The 16,954-nt window shown below is 37.3% G+C and overlaps 1 long non-coding RNA gene across 1 annotated transcript; it reads right to left on the bottom strand.

Moving 5' to 3' along the window:
* Positions 1–3,048: 3,048 nt before the first annotated feature.
* Positions 3,049–9,765, bottom strand: LOC116784449. The gene is made up of 2 exons (XR_004356077.1): positions 9,629–9,765; positions 3,049–3,436 (listed from the first exon to the last, which is right to left on the bottom strand). It is a non-coding gene; the product is annotated as an uncharacterized LOC116784449 (long non-coding RNA).
* Positions 9,766–16,954: the final 7,189 nt, after the last annotated feature.

The following is a 16,954-nucleotide window of genomic DNA, read 5'->3' as shown; positions in this document are numbered from 1 at the left end:
TAAACAATCTAAATAAACCACCAAGAGAATGGGAATATTAGAGAAGAACAAATAAGTTTGTGACTGAAATGCGTACTTTGTTTGTTATTATGAAACAATGTCATTCACATGCAAATTCTAAAGCATAATGTATTTTGGTGCTTATGTCTTTCTTTATATTACAGGAATACTTATGGACAGTATTCACTTCTACATGACCAATTTGATTCAATGTCAGCCCTGGTTTTATCCAGGAACTGGTAGTCTTTCCTCCCTTCTCTTGTGGAAGAGAAAAAGAGTATTTTTAATCTGTTTCACTCTAACTTGCCCCATTAATGCCTTGTACAGGTTTGCTGTGCTCAAAGGATATAAGAATTCAGAGAGGGCTGAGAAAGAATCAGAGGTATGTGGATATATGCAGAGTAACCACAACCATTCCTTTTAGCCCCAACCCAAAATGACCCTTTGCAACTCTGGCATCAATGGAGTGATGAATCAGCATCTTCCTATGACAGTTGTAATCCTGAAGGAATAGTTCCTTCTCATGTTTCCCTTTGAGTAGTACAGCTGAGAGTATACAGAGGTCAGGCTGGAGCCTTGGCCCTTAGTTTTACGGTGTGAATTGTAAGAGTATGTTCCAATCAGACATAACTCAGCAAAAGACATAATTTAACTTGGTTAATTATATTGACTCTTATATAGACCATGAGTAAATAAATACCCTGCATACAAGGAAACTTGTTTATGGAATAAAGCTTAGCTCAACTAAAATTTGGTGCTTTTAATACATTCAGAGTACATTTTTAATACTTTCATATGGTCGAATAATACTTCCACATTGATTTTTCCCCTTATTATTTAATCTACTCTACAGTGAACATACAACAATGGCTCATTGATTTATTGTGAGTGTAGCAATACATTTATAACTGCATGAATCATGCAGATTGCTCAATTCACCACATGCCTTAATAAAAGTTTCACTTTAATAAAACAGAGCTAAGGCAAATATGTCCAGAGCCTGGTCTGACATTCCTTATACATTACCCTGCCTCAGGAAATTATTACTATATATTTTATAGCAGCTACAGTAGGTTGGGGATCAGGATTAGAGCATAGTAACTACTGTGACATTTAGCAGAACTCCTGTGTATGCCATTAACCCTCATGGGATGGACTGGCATGGAAATATTTTAAAACAGTGTTTTTCATCCTTTTTAAAGGGTAGACTCAGAAAATCTTCTGTGAAGGTATGGTTCCTCACTTACTGAATTTAAGTCCCTAGCATTTCATTTGTACCTTTCACAAGTGCTTTTGAAGTAGTTTGTGGACCTCACAGGGTTTACTGGTCGTAAAAGGACATTGTTCCAGGACAGCTTCCATCACTTGTCTGCACAGAGATGAACTGACCAGTCTCAGTTGCAATAGCCAGACTCTGAAGACAGAAAATAATCTCAACAGTTACATGAATGTCTACCTCATATCTCAGACTAATTGCAACAATTAAATCTCAGCAAGGTCTATTGAAGTGGATTGAAGTTTTTTCCAGCTGAGATTATAGAAAGTGTGATCCACTCATCTAAACCTCTTCTTTCATTGTAGGAAAAGATTACCTTTTAGTCTGTTAGATAAACACAAGCCCTTAGGCAGGCTAATCTTCTGACTCTTCCTTCATTTTAGTCAGAACTGGTCTTATGAAATTTCAGACAGAAATAGCGACATTCTTGTGGCAGCAGAGGTTTCAGAATATGAAACTTATTGTGAATCAGTACTGAACTCAAATCTTGGATGACACTAAGGTAGATGGTTTTCTTTTTATGCATATTCATTTCCTCATCCCAGCTTTTATCACTGATGTCTCTACTCTAGCTCAGATAGTGGAGCTTAAATATTAAGAACAAAGTCATTAATAACATAATTATTTTAACATATGTAGTTGAGGTAGAATTTTAAATGTGTTGTTGGTGTTACTATTGAACTTCATAAAAACAGAACTACATCAATGTTAAATGGCAAGAAAATCTTTAATGTCTATGAGCATGTTAGGGTGACCTCTGCTTACATTAGATTCATTGTGCATTGATGTCCTCTATAAAAATGCTGAAATTCTGATGGAAGGATCATAGTTTGGAAAATTATTTTATTTTTATTTGGTTGGCTTGGTGTTTTGTTTTGTTGGGGTTTTTTGTGTTGTGATCTTTTTTTTTGTTTGTTTGTTTTTTGTTTGTTTTTTGTTTTTTGTTTGTTTGTTTGTTTTTTAAGAAACACAAATGCTGTGTCTGTAGCAGTAAAATATTCCTCTCTTACATTTTTTGTAATATGATATTTTTTGCCTATGTTTCTACACTTTGAATACTTTATATAAAGGTTTTGTGTTTACAAACAAAATAAAATAAAATCCACAGGCCTTACTGTTCTTAGGGAAACCCCTCATGGAAAAAAAAAAGAAGATTTGGGAACAATCCGTGAACGTAATAAAAACCAGCCCTGGCATTACTGTCTTCCAGCACAATAAAAAACTTTTTCTATTGCTAGGTTGTCAGTACTGCGAAGTGGTTTTTAATGCATAAACCTCAGGCATGCAGATAAACCCAAGTAAAACTGGAGCCAAGGTTTGAAATTGGTGCTTGAAACATGTCTTTAAAATTATCTTCTTTGTCGGGGGAACTCTCTGTCATCTGGAATTATGGGCTTTAAGGCACCCCCTGGCTACAAAGACAGCAAGTATGAGGATTTTGCCATTATTCCTTTGTAGCTCAGTATCTGAATTACCCCAGACATGATCAGTCCAGATCAGATCACAATGATAATGATTTTACACACACTGCTTCAGGTACTAGATGTAAAATGGCTGAAGGCCCACCAGGTTCCAGTTCACTGTTGCCTGTTTTGCTTATTAATTCCTATTATCTCTTTCTTTCTGACTTTCTTCCCTTGGTTATTGACTGAATTTTTTTATTGTTGTTCAGGAATTATTTCTTGTACAACTGTACTGAAATCTAACCACAAGATGCGTATATGCATTTGTATGAACCTAAATAAAAAAAAATACTTGTTGACAGAGCAACATTTTATGTTGTAATTTAATAAAACTGATGTGATTTTGTTGCATGTAATCTGGGAACTATATTAACCAGAAAACAGAAAAATTGTGTACCAAGATAATGCTTATGAAGCAGAATGGAAGTGTATGCTGTAACTCAGTTTGGAGAGTCCTGCTGAAAGCTCATTAGGTTTGGTTTTCTTTAGTAGTAGAGATGAACTGTGGCAGGGTCATTCATTTGGCTTGTTTTGCTTGGTTTTGGGGATCCATCCACTATAGCATCATGTTAATGTCAGACTTGTGAAGCCAGGCAATGTTACCTTTATTTCATCGTTCTTGGAAGTTGCATGAAGATGATTTTCCTTCAAATGACACTAGGCAGAAGAGAAAAATCTTTATTCTTTCCAACAGCTTCTAAAATAAACAGGAATAAATAGCTAGGAAAAAAGAGCAAAATTTATTTTATCCCTCAGCCACATTAGTTCTGTAGCCACTAAATCTCTGAATTGTGCTCCATTTTGTCTTTTGTGGGGTCATAGAAGTAGCATTTGTTTCTGCTCCATGATTGCGTTTGAGCATGTGAGAGGGTGCCTGCCATCACCTTGAGGAGCCCTGGTGCCTCCTGCAGCCAGAGCAGCAGCTCTAGCTGGTGGGATGCTGCATCTCAAAAGAGGAGGAACAACCTATAATTGCAACTGCAGTTAGAAAGAAGGTGGCAGTGTTGTGTTTCATGTAGAGTTCAAGTCAATCATTACAAAGATGAGAGATGGTCCGAGCACACGGTTTAAGTCACTGAGGGTCTGTGGTCAATGGAGCAGTGTACTTGTTTACCAGAGGTAGGCAGGAGAGATATACTAACCCAAACAGGACAAGTGCAGAAACAGAGAATAAAACATCTACAGACCAACCAAGGAAACAGTAAGAGTACTTGCTGAACTGGCAGTTCAGCAGGTGGGTCTTGTATCGAAGTGTTGGGCCTAAATTCTACACATCTGCTTTAGTTTTGATGAAAATCCTTGTGTCTTTTATTGTATGTACTGGATTTCAACTTTATATACTGAACTTACTGGCTCAAATTTACGCAAAGGACTAAGAAGAAAGGTCAACAAGGTGTCGAACATGCTTCTTCCAACGACCTGGAGCATTCAGGAACCTCTACCTCTTCTGTAATTGCAGATGAGAAAGCTTCAGCATTACAAAACAACCTTTAATTGAACAATGCATTAAAGATATTGTGATCTCCACTAGTAATCACTTTCCTGCTAAATGTCTCTGCCAGTGCTCAACTAGTAACTCTCTTTCTGCTAAAATATCTGTGTTACTGATGGGTCGGGGTTAAATTTCTATGCTTTGCAACATTTGCTTCTCAGGCAGATAATATATTGCCATGGAAATACAGGCCATTTCTCACTGTACATTTCAAAGAGAGAGCGTGGCACTATGCCATGTTATGGCTGTTAGCATCACTATATCACCCCTTCAGAGTGGTCTGCTTTGCTACCACTTTCCAAGGAATCTCTTTCAGGGCATGACACTGTGAAACTAGAGAAATTATGTTTGGCAATAACATGAGTTGATGGCAAGATATGTCAAACAGCTAAAATCGTAGGCTCTGTTTCAAAAGCTGTCCTCTGCCCCATCACCACCGCTGATGGTTCGATTTGTTGGTCCCACCTCCTGGTTTGCACAAAAGGAATAAAAGTAGAGGAGCGAGTCAGGAGCACAACACACACTGTGTGATGTGTGTAAAACATCCCTAAGTGTGAGCTTGGCGGTACAGATAGCCATATAAGAAGAAGTGAAATAAGTGTTCCTTTGTGAATAGAGGCCCTCTGCCCAGCCTTTGCATCACCCTGCTTAACCTGGCCTACAGCCTACATAAAGATACATAGATTATAAAGAAAACACTACTTTCAGAATGCGATGTGAAAACTTGTAAAACATTGCTTTTGTCCACACAATGTGTATTAGTTCTGGAATGTCAAATAAACACAGGGACTTGCTGAATATCCTTCCTCTCATCTGACATTTTGGGATCCAGACATAAAACTGATACATTGCTAAGCAGGGCTAAGAATTTTAAATCTGTGAAAATTAAAGCATCTTAGAGACTGTAAATTCGTTCTTGCATGAAAGTCCAGGAGTCAAAGTCTGACCTCCTCAGCATGGGGAGAGAATTGGGGGAACATAAAGCCTTGATCTCACTCTGAGCATCGTCCAAGGAGATTTAATTCAACAAGATGGATCAGCTGTTATCTGAGCTCTAAAGGGTAAAGAACAATTAGCTCCTTTGCTGCCAAGTGAGACAATTTTGGTATATTGGAAGTACCATGAAAATCTGGAAGGGACACTATTTTCATAAAGTGCATAAGGGTTTGGGTTTTTAACATTTTTTTTCCTATAGGAAAGACTATTTTCCTGATAAAATTCTGAAAAATATCATTCCTTTCTCATCCTCTGTTACATGCTTTTTCTGTAATTCTTTGCTTTCCAGCCTTCTAGATCATAATATGAAAACATGGAGAAGTGCTTTTCCCATTTTGATACTCACTTCCATTCAACAAAATTTCTAGAATAAGAAGAAAGTAGAGAAAAATAATTTAATGACACTGATTTTTAAGGAAAAGTGCAAAGTCTCTAGACTTTCATATTGCCTTCAAAAAAAGGTATTTTCAAAATCCAAAAAATGAAATTAAGTTTCCAACTATACCTTATTTTCTGCTAAGTACCCTCTTAAGATGACAACAATCATTTGTAGTAAGCATTATTCCAATGTTCTTCTAGAAGAGTGGTCTGACTTTTTCTTTCGTGTGAAACTTCTAGGATAAATTTCTGAACTATTATTTCTTAAAAGCACTTTTTGCTACTCATATGATTTCAGTCATAAACGACATGATACGATTCTCAATAAATGTTTTCTCTAATTTTCATGACTTTTTTTAGCTTTTATTGTATTTTTTTCCCAGTCAAATAAATGAAGGGCAAATAATGTTACAAAAGGGGTAAAACACAACTACTGTGTGATGGTGATTTAAATGTTAAAACTAAACAAAGTTACTACTTGTGATAAAATATTTGCTTGCTTTCAGATAACACTGGCTTGTGTTAGCTATTTTAATAACTTCATTTGCAGATCTTGCTAAAGAAGTCAGTGTGAAGGAATCTCTCCCAAATCTAGTGTTTCTGGTTTTTTGCTTTTGCATTCCTCTAGATACATACTGTATGCACAATCTATCTTTGGGAAGCTCAGTGTAAAGCCTGGGATATGTCATCAAGAAGGGAAAAAATGAGCTGAGTAGCATTTGTCAAATATCTGTGATGATTACATTATCATATGTTTCTTATAGGATGTTCTGCTAAAGAAGACCTACATACAAGGCCCTCTTCCTTCTCTCCCGTTCCTCTACCCCCACCCCATCAAAAAAAATATTCTAGCTTCTGTTGATCCACACAATGCTTAATGTCATTTTAATGCACAACACAGAGCTGGCACCCTCAGGTTGTGAAAATTATGTTCTGGTATGTGATATGGGGAAGGGAAAAAATGAAAGATACTGCTTGGATTTGGCAAGGATATCAGGAAGGGGAATGGGAGTTGGAAAAGCTGTTAGGAAATGTAGATTGGTAAGAGTGTCAAACAAAGACTGAATGGGAAGGACTCAAGGGGGAAACTGAAAGTTTTCTGGACAATATATGAGGTGACTGGGTGAGTTTGAAAGCATCCCTATCAACCATTTCAAGTCTGCTCCTCTCCTATTTCAGCTTCTCATTTACTCGTCATTTGTTACTCTGGTGGTTTGTCTCTCTAGTGACTTTTTCCTGAGCAAATGACATTCCATGGCTTAAGTCAACCAGGTGCCCAGGTGCTTCCTCTCTCCTACCTTTGAATAACGTCCCCTGAAATCCAGGGAGCAGGTAGGATACCTCATCATTTTCCTGAAGTCCAGGTTAATGTTTTCTTTTGCATTCAGTCCTGTGGCACCTATCCATGTTTGGGGAGGCTAACACTGTTTGACAGTTTTCTCTTACTGCTGGTACCTCTTTGAGACTGGGTATTTTTATGGTATTCAGTTTATTTCTTTTACCCCTGACTTTCAGAAAAACCTTCAATTTTCTTCTACCACATCTTTTCCTGCTACTCCTCTGCCTATTTGTGGGATCTAATCACTCTGAAATTTCCTCCTCCCTCTCCCCCCCTACTCTGCACTTGACAACAGTATTGCTTCCCTTTGCCCCCTCACTGGGGAATATTTGCTATGACTTAAGCTCCATCTCTTATTTTCCCACCTGACTTGGCATCTTCTTCTGATTCCATAAATAAGCATGATTATGAAACCTTCTTGGATGGGTACTGGGCTGGCACAGGTGTCCAAACATTCTGTTCTTTCATGAGCAGCATATCAGTTGCATAGATCTTGCAGAAAGGAATAGAAGCCCTAAACTGTCCCTATGCTTCTACTTTCTCTTTTTGGTTGGTAGGCAATGATTTTCAGATTGCAAATCCTCTGAGATGAATGCTATGTCTCACAGGTCAGCCCTTACTATTTGTGGTCATGAAAGAGATCATGAAGATGTATGATAGCAAAGTTGACTATAAAAATAGATTTCAAAAATGGCATGAGAAATTGGGTACAACTATGTATTTACATATTACAAAAAAAAATAAATTTAAAAGGCTCTCTAAAAATAGTGGACATAACATAAGACTTTGTAACACAATCCTTTATGAAAGATTATAATTGAAACACAGCATCTTTAAGACCAGAGAATAGAGAAAAATGCATACCAGGAAAAAAAAGAAAAAACAGAGGTGAAAACCCAAGCCTTTTAATTTCATACCTCTCTGACTCATTTCTGTTTGGTGTTGAATTCAGCCATCAGTCATTTCCTTTGTCTTGGTTTATTATCAATGGCTAGACCCTAGTCCCACTTCCAATAGAGGGTGATTCCAAATATGCTTTAAATACAGGTTTCTTTCCTTTTTTTATTAGAAGAGCACAAACTAATGAATTGAATAATGCTACCTATAGCAGGTATTATTTTACAGAATCTCAACCTGGGCTCAAAGATGCTGAAACTACCAAGTGGGTATGCTAGTATTTTCACTCTTAGGCACATTTGATGTTGAGGACTGAAGAATGAGGTTTTGATTTTTTACATAGTTCTCATACAGACAAATTATTTGTCCCCTCTCTGTAGAAAGGAGGCTACTCTTCTTTCTATGCCTTTTAAGCTGGACAACACCCCTGGAATGCTCAAGGAGGGTAAAGAGCCAGCAAATCTGGCCTGCAAAGGTCAGTTGGATAAGCTCAGTTATTTATCCTATAGTGATTAAGTATCATGGGATGAGTAGCCTCTTTCCTTGCTTTTATATACACTATGGTTCAGAAGAAGCATCCAGGAATGTGGAACATCTTTTTGTGTCTTTGCCGGGGAATTATTTTAGCTGCACCTCCTATTTGAAGGGAGCAGCATGAATGCTGCACACCCCTAGGGCAAATTGATTACTATTTGGAGGAAATATCTCAGTTTGAGAAACAGAATTGTCTCCAAGATGTACTCAAACCGCAGGATTTTGGTGCAATGTGTGGGCAGTAAAAATCATTCTAGTACTGGGTTGAATCTGGTAGTGGTATTGATTATTTGAATTTGGAAAACTGGCAAAAGAAGAAAAAATACCATGCCAGTTTCTGTCTTGGGAAATTCCGTCTTTGGCTTCAGCTCCAAGAATTTTATGCTGTTATCAAAATATTCTAGATTAGGATATTCTGGTAAAGGGGAGTACAGATCATTTTTACTTGCTTCTTCATTAGAGGAATCCATACTGTTTTAAAGAAACGCCACCACCATTGTACTGAAAATGGAGATGGGCTGATGCACAAAAATGTGATTCTAGTTGTGGGTCTGAAACAAGATAATGGTGATCAAAGATCTCAGGTGGTCCATGTAAGGCTGTAGACTTACCTCTGATTTGCCTGTTGTTCTCCTTTGATATCAGCACTGGTTTGTTTTTTCTCGCCTTGAGTTCAGCTCTCTTTAGTCCTCACCTCTCTGTGAGCTGTGGAGGGTCACCATGTAACGGGCTCAGCAGAGGAAACTCTCTAGTGCCAGCCTTTGAGGTGCAAATTCCCTGAAGGGCCTGAGCAGGTTCTTCAGCTGGCAATCAACACTGTGAACATTTCTGCTGAGAATGGTGGGAAGATAGATGTTGTGTCTAGAGACTACACAACTCTGCTGTTAGTCATTTATGAATTGCACGAATAGCCATGTTGGGGAAATGACCCAATACTGATCAAAATCAACAAAAGAATTTGTTCTAAATGAGTCACCTATCCAAATAAAATTCTTGAATCAAAACAAATTTGTGAATAATGAGTGACTACGACTAATCAAGCTCTTTTCCTGAAATATACCAAAGAGTAACATGTAACAAAATTGCTTCTTATTTTGTCCCTCTGAGTGGATCAGGAAAATTTGGGGCATCAGCAGCTTCAGGCTCTAAGTGTCTGCAATGCAAGAGGCTGTCTATATGTTGGGTGTCTAAGATCCCACTGCAATCAATGGGGGAAAGGATTTGATTCAGCTGTCCACACAAATGGCTGATACCTTCTGAGGTATGTAAGGTATCTGAGACATCTTCTTGCAGACAACGAATATGGTACATGGTTATTGCAGATCCCTTCTGGAGTTGCTGGAGGTTAAATGAGATGATTTAGGTGGCAGACACTCAGCCCCGAGGTTGTAGTTACCCATATATGAACAAAGGAAACCTGTTTAGTACAACCTGAGAGCACTAAGAATGACTCACCTTATTATAAAACAGATCCTTCAGTGATCTGTAGATTTTTGTCAGTATCTTTTGCTTTACGATAAACCTGTTGATATTAAGGTGGACTCTGTTTAGAGTGCCTAACTGTTCAATTGGTCATGTGCAATTAAAGTTTCCTCTAAAACAGAGTCCCCCTCTCACAAATCCTGACATTTCAGAAGAAATATGCCATATCATCCTATGCCAAACTGAGACAGAGGATGGACAATTGTCTGATAAGCTCTTTAAAAACCTATACAAAGCCTTCCGCTGGTGTTATTGAGTTTCTAAGACATATCAGGACTAAAATAAAAAATTGAGAGAGTGGACTGGAGTCTCTTGTGTCCCTATGCCTAAAACCCACTCCAAACTTTCAGTAACCATTGCTTAGCTCTATGTCTAGAGAGGCAAGCTGTCAGGGGGAAAAATTCTACTGCCTTTTTTTGTTCTCTATAAAAGATTGAACATTAGTTCACAATCTTGAATATGTCACCACATCATCTGTCTTGTTTGAGTATCAAGACACAGTTAGTGGGTGATAAATGCCCTCTAACTGAAAGAGAGGGAATACCCCATGTACCAAATAGTCATGGAATTTTCTGCTTCATGCAACATTTTATTAAGTTATTCTATATAGTTTTCACCAGAGGTCGTTTAGTTAACCTCTGCCTCATGATATATTTGTCAACTCAATTAAAAGAACCCATTAAAAATAGTATAAATCAATTTTTTATTTTCCCCTTTTTCTAATATTTAATTACTTACTCTTTTTTCACCTTTCCCCAAGGTTCTTTTATTTAGCTCTCACACATAGATTAGCTGATGGAGAAGGCTGGCTCCAAATCCATTTCACAGCTCCTTCGAGACACACCAAGATCAACATTTAAACCATGTTTTCTCCAAATAGGCAACACAAAGTTAATTTTCATGGTTGTCCTTTGCTTGGATGTGTGCCGTGAGCTTTTCAGTGTCACTAAATGAAGTACATGAACAGTAGACCAGTGGTAGCAATATAATGACATTTCCACGATTTCATCAGGAAAATAATAAAATAGCTCACCAAGACTTTTGGGAGAAGTCAGATGAACTCTAACACTGTAATTGGGGTAGGCTGAGGTTCAAACCTGGGTGAAACACTTTAGACATATAGTAAACCTAAAGTGGTGACCTCATGCAAAATAAAGCAAACCCATAGTTTGTTACCACACATATTCTTTGCACAAACGTTCCAATGGCTTTTAGAAAGGAAATAATAGCAGTAACTATATTAGTAGCGAATAAGAATTAAATCTGAGGTTTTGATTAACTCCTCTTTGCATGTTTTGCAAAAGTATGGATACTCTACATATGGTACTAATTCCCTTATTAAATTAGACATTGTACTTCACATATGCCAACCAAGCCCATCCTTCTGCCAGCTCCAGCCCAGAGATAAAGTTCAGTCACGAGTCTCATAAGTCCCATCCCAGCACAACACAAGTCTCGGTGGTGAAGCCATCTTTTGATCAGATTCCCAGGGAGTTTCAGGTTATAGAAAGAAGTGCTCGTTGCCTTTCATTGCCTGCTGTGCCAGAACACAGGGTCTTATCTGATACTGATGTTTCAATGTACCCTATGGCTACAGATCAAGGGTAAAGGCTTGTCAATCTCTGGAAGAGACTTCCCAGGGAAGTGGTGTAGTCACCATCCCTAGAAGTGTTCAAAAAATGTGTGGATATGGTACTTGAAATCATGGTTTAATGGTGACCATGATAGTGGTGTGTTGAGTTGACAATTGGACTAGATGATCTCGGAGGTCTTTTCCAACCGTCTATGATTCTATGAGGTACAAAACAGTGTCCCTCTTGTGCAGTATTTTGCCTGTGATGGTCCCCAGGAGCAGATGCTCAGAGGAGCTGCAGCTGTACACTCCCAGCATCTCAAAATCGGGACATCCCATGATGTCCTGAAACAGTTTGCTTTAGGCCCATCATTTATAAGAGCTGTCTCTAGACATTCAGAAATTTGTCTAACTCTCTTTTTAGCTAATCTACGCTTTTGACATCCAAAATTTACTGTGAAGGTGGACATTCCAATTTTGTCCTGCAAAAAAAAAGCAAATAAGTATATTTATATTTATTAAATCTTTTATGTGACGGTTTCATGGAGTGCTCACATTTGCTTGTTTTTGTGGGTTTAGTTTTCTCCTATTCACTTTTCTACATCTTTCTGAGTTCCAGTTTCCATTCTCCCTTCCCTGTTTTAGTCTTCCTGTTAACCCAAAACACCTATCCGCCAGGAGAAAACACATTAATATTACCTTTTACAATACAATGAGAAGTTTCATTTTAATTTCTCTGATCCTCCATAACCTTCAAGGTAACTCAAGAATAAACCCCAAAATCTTTAAACTTACCTTCCCTGCAGTGTCAAAGCAACAATTTTAGTGCTTCTTTTAGTTTAAAAAGTCTTTTCGACCTGACCTAGCTGCACATGTGTTTGAATCTCAATAGGTATTGATGGAATTCAGTGAAGTTATAGCTACTCTATGTTAATAATATAAATATATTTTATTTCTTTTTTTCTGTCACTTAAAACTGGATTAAAATGAGAGAAGAAACTGCACACTGATTTTCTAAACTAATTTGCCATAAAAAAATTCTAATAATTAAATAAGCTTGAAATAAGTCTATTTTATTATCCTGCTTTTCTCTGACACCAATATTCTAATGTATGGAGTAGTATTGTGACTTTTAACACTGAGAAGCCAGAAAAAAATTGACGTTTGAGCAGCAACTTTTTAATTAATTTCTATTAATCAAGATTATGAAAACTTCTTGGCATGAATTTATTAACAAGAATTTCAAGTTTAGAGCTTAAGCTCAGCTTGCAAAATGACAACAGAAAGGTAGGCCGTAGGCCAAATTATCATACTGAGAAGATATATAATAAATCTTTGTCTAGTGCAGGCATATTTGCTAATGAGAGAAAAAGTACACTCCAATGAAATAATAAAATCTGCTGATTCCAGTGGCAGAATACATCTCATCTGCCCATGCTGGCATCCTTCTAATGCTGTTCGGTGACCAAGTATTTTCCCTTCAAAAATACCACACATTTCATAGCAAATAAAATTCTGTGCTCAGGCAAGGCCAGGACAATAGTAAATATCACACTTCCAGGATAATTCTGGTGCCACAGAATTGTTATTATCATTGCACAGAAATAATGCCAAAGGAAAATGACGATACTAATACAGAACATAGCAGGAAGGCATGTGAATGATATCCTCACATGTGGCCTCAATTCTCTCTTGATTTAAATCTGCATTCAAAGGTCATAAAAGAGAAAGAAAGTAATAAAAACAGAAGAAGAAGAAAAAAAACACATCTAAAAACCAAACTAAGAGGCAAAAAAAATACATATAATACACATAAGACCTTCCACCACATCTTTTCAGACATATGGGTAGGCTCCAGCTTAGGCATGTAGCTTTAGTCATCTCTTGAGGGTCTTAGTGAAGTGAGCAGAGGTAGCTGGTTGCATGAGGTACCTGGTGCTGAGCAGTGCTAAGTACCGTCTTTCTCTATCCATATCCTAGAGAAAAGTTTTCAGGGGACTGAACTGTCTTTGTACTTGTGTTACATAGAACTGAACAGATTTACAAAAGGCAACAATAAACAATAAAATGTACCCTGATGATTCAATTAACAGCCAATTTTTAGTTAGTGAGTCTAAACAGCAGTAGCAGAGAAAGCTGTCTGCTGGCTCAGAGATGGTAGACTTCTTGGGACATATTATAAATGTGTAACACTTGTGCCTAGATTCAGAAGTAATATTCACACTCCCAGAAAAATCTCAGCATGTGAAAGATTCATAGTTTCCTTCAACACATAAGTGAAAGCACACCCAGCAGAAACATTACAGAATGAATGTTGAGTTGAACTATAGTCATAAACAGGATAGGACAATCCTTTCTGAAGTTTCTGGAGGATAACTTAATGGTGCTTGTGAGGGTCTGAAGTGCTGGTGCCAGTGAAAATAGCAGGTGATCATCTGAAATCATTACATGTCAATTAATAAAGTTTGCAAGATTTTAGTCTGTGTATATGAAAAAGATAAAGATTAGAGGAATTTAAATTTTTCAGTTATTTTTATGCTTGCTTATGAGTGCTGGAAAAGTAACTAGGATTTTAATATATGGCAAGACATGAGACAAAGAGGGATCAGTCGCATGTCCGGTGAAACCCTGATCCCTGCACATATCAGGGGATTCTGAATGTGGCCAGTGCATGAAACCTGCAAGTGCCTGGAGATTCACAGCTCCAAGTGCTCTCTGAGAGGAACAGGGGCTGATTCTCAGGGTGCTTATGATTACTGAAGAACTCCACAGAAAGTCACTGGTATCAAACTGGAATCGTAGAATCAAACAGAAAAATTATTTTGTGTGATAAGTACCTTTTTCTAGAGAAATGTCATGCTTATAATTTTCCAAAGAGCAAGATTGGGTATTTGGGCATTGTTAACACTTGTAAAAGAGCATTGTTTTGGAGCCAGAGGCTAGGAAACAAAGACATTTGTGTTGTGATTTTAGCCAGTGTGAGTTTTGTTAAGAAAGCCAGCATAAGAGAACATTAATAATCACTCACACCCTCAAAAGCACAGGGACTGACATTTGTGAGTTCAAGGCAAAAGTACATGGCTTCTTTTCCAGATACTTGGAGATCATACACTTAGTGTAAGTGTCATAAATCAGCTGAAAAATATATTGGCAAAAGAGAAATTGTCACAGTCCAAGGCATCTTATTTGATGAGGAAGAATACATATGATTTATGGACAGGCATAACTTTTTTCATGTTACAACTGGCCTGTTGTGCTCTCAGCTGAATGAGGAGTCTGAGGGAAACGTGCAGTCTGCAAAGCACAGTCTGAAACAAGCCAGCTTAAATTGATGTGCTCTAGAGCAACTCCCATCCAAAACTATTCATTCAGCCCAGCTTCACCAATGTGAGAATCACTATGGAAATGTCAAATGAGATGAGGATGTGTAGGTACTTCCATGTACTTCTACTTGTATCATGTGACAATTGTTTACTGCCATTAGTATTAACAAGCTTCAGTTGAGTGCTCAGACGAGGAAATGTGAATTACATGTATCCCTTGTAGCAGGGGATGATACAGGAGGATTAATTTTTCCAATCACACTGTTGCCTAGAGTCAAGAGTTTCTCGGGAGTTTCACTGTTCAATCCACTGTTTATGCTCATCTTTTATTGGCTTTAATCATAGTTTTGTGATTATATAAGATAATTAAGTTCCTAAGTACATGAGATTTAAGAGATAAAACCAGCAGCCAGGTGGGATTCATCTGACCTAATCTCATCTGTAAGGCATCTAGACTCAGTCCTGGCTAGTGTGTCTCTGTAGCCAATGGAAACAAAAACACTTCTAAGAAGAAAGTAAAATCAGTTATCTTAGGAAATTTTTTTACAATAGGATTGGTTCTCTCTTGGTAACATCTCTGACTCTACATCGAATTTAAAGTAAACCTGGATAACCAGTTTAGACAAGGTGCCTACATTTCAGACAGCTAAAGGTCATTTTCTACTGTTGCCCAAGTGAGTGAGTAGTTTTGCAGATTTCAATGAATGTGTATATGTTGATGACAAGTAGTTTTCTTTACTGCTGTGGCTAAATCAAAAAAAAAAAAGTGATGAGACAAGCCTGAAAAGTTTAGACACTCACATGTAAATGTAATATTTGTAGTTATAACTGTAGTATTAACATTTGTTTGTTACTTCTTGTCTACTTAAACCCAGGAAAAAGACACACAAAAAATCCCAAGCTGTGTTATCATGTTATCTGTCTGCATTCAGAATTCGTAGAAATTTTGAACTGTGAATTGAAGTGTTTTTTTATAGATCCACAGAAGGTACAGACTAGTATAAGTTGTGCTAGTGGGAAGGGAATGAAAATACCTGGTGGTCTACAGAGTACATCTGCTATGAAATGTTTACAGTGAGAGTGCCTGTTATCAGGATACTTTTGGACAGCTCTGGCATTTGGTTCTAGAGGTTTGCCTTCACATTTCTGACTCACGTATCATTCAAACCAACTAGGATGATTTTGCTCCTATCATACTCTGCAATAGTGAAACAATATTTTTGCTAGTGGTTTTACTATATCTTGTCACAAGATTTTCTTCTTTTGTCCACTGGAAAATCCATGTCTTCCCTTACTAGAATATATTTTATTACAAACTGGAGATTTCATGTTGATGCCTAAGGAACTAGTGCAGCCTGAAATGGAGACCACCCTAAAATAGAGTTATTTAAAGAAAGCTTGGAAAGAACTGATAATGAACTGTTAGTAGTCTGAATTTCTCTCCAATGATATTGTAAGTCCTGTACTGCCAGAACTGGACTTTACAAGATGTATTCTAGGTATTTAGTCTAAGTAGGGTGATCATCAAACAGAAGGTGCCTGACTCTCACACGAGCAAAATTAGATACCTAAATTCCTTTTTAAAGTGTTGAAGGCAGGTTCCTCTGAAAGAGATTTTTAAAGACCTAGGAAAAATATCCTGCCCTTACAATTTAATACTATACAGCATCCAAATTGGGCAAGCTGAATATGTTCTTCAGTATATGAAAATATTCCTAACCAGTCAAACTCACACAGGGTTTGACTTCCTGACTCGCTATTTTGTTTCTTAACCAAAACTCTTTTTCCCATTCAACAAACTCTGTTAATGCCCTTATTTCAATACTAATAGTTTAAGGCTGTATCAGAAAGTCAGTCTTTTCTAATAAATATACAATATTTACCTGATGTTGCCTCACCTTTTAGATTGAAAACAATGTTCCTAAACCTAAAGAGTCTGTCAGGAATCAGTAAGATGTCTCAAAAGTCTGTAAAATGATCCTGGAGTACTTTAGAAGCCTCGTAGTTAAATTCATTCTGTGTGTGACGATCAATGCTCAGTTTTTCTGAAATATAATGTACTTTTCCCACCCTGAAATACATAGAAATAAATATTTTGTTTCATTGTGACATACAGTATTAAGTCAGAGATTTTTTTTCTCCAAATTGGGGCTTCTAGAAAGTGCTAGTGTTGATTTTTGCTGAAATATTATACTGCTGTA

The sequence above is a fragment of the Chiroxiphia lanceolata genome, chromosome 3 (genome assembly GCF_009829145.1).
Source record: "Chiroxiphia lanceolata isolate bChiLan1 chromosome 3, bChiLan1.pri, whole genome shotgun sequence".
NCBI classification, from domain to species: domain Eukaryota; kingdom Metazoa; phylum Chordata; class Aves; order Passeriformes; family Pipridae; genus Chiroxiphia; species Chiroxiphia lanceolata.
Note: the sequence above shows the minus strand (reverse complement) of the source record. Positions and strands in the feature narration are given on the sequence as shown.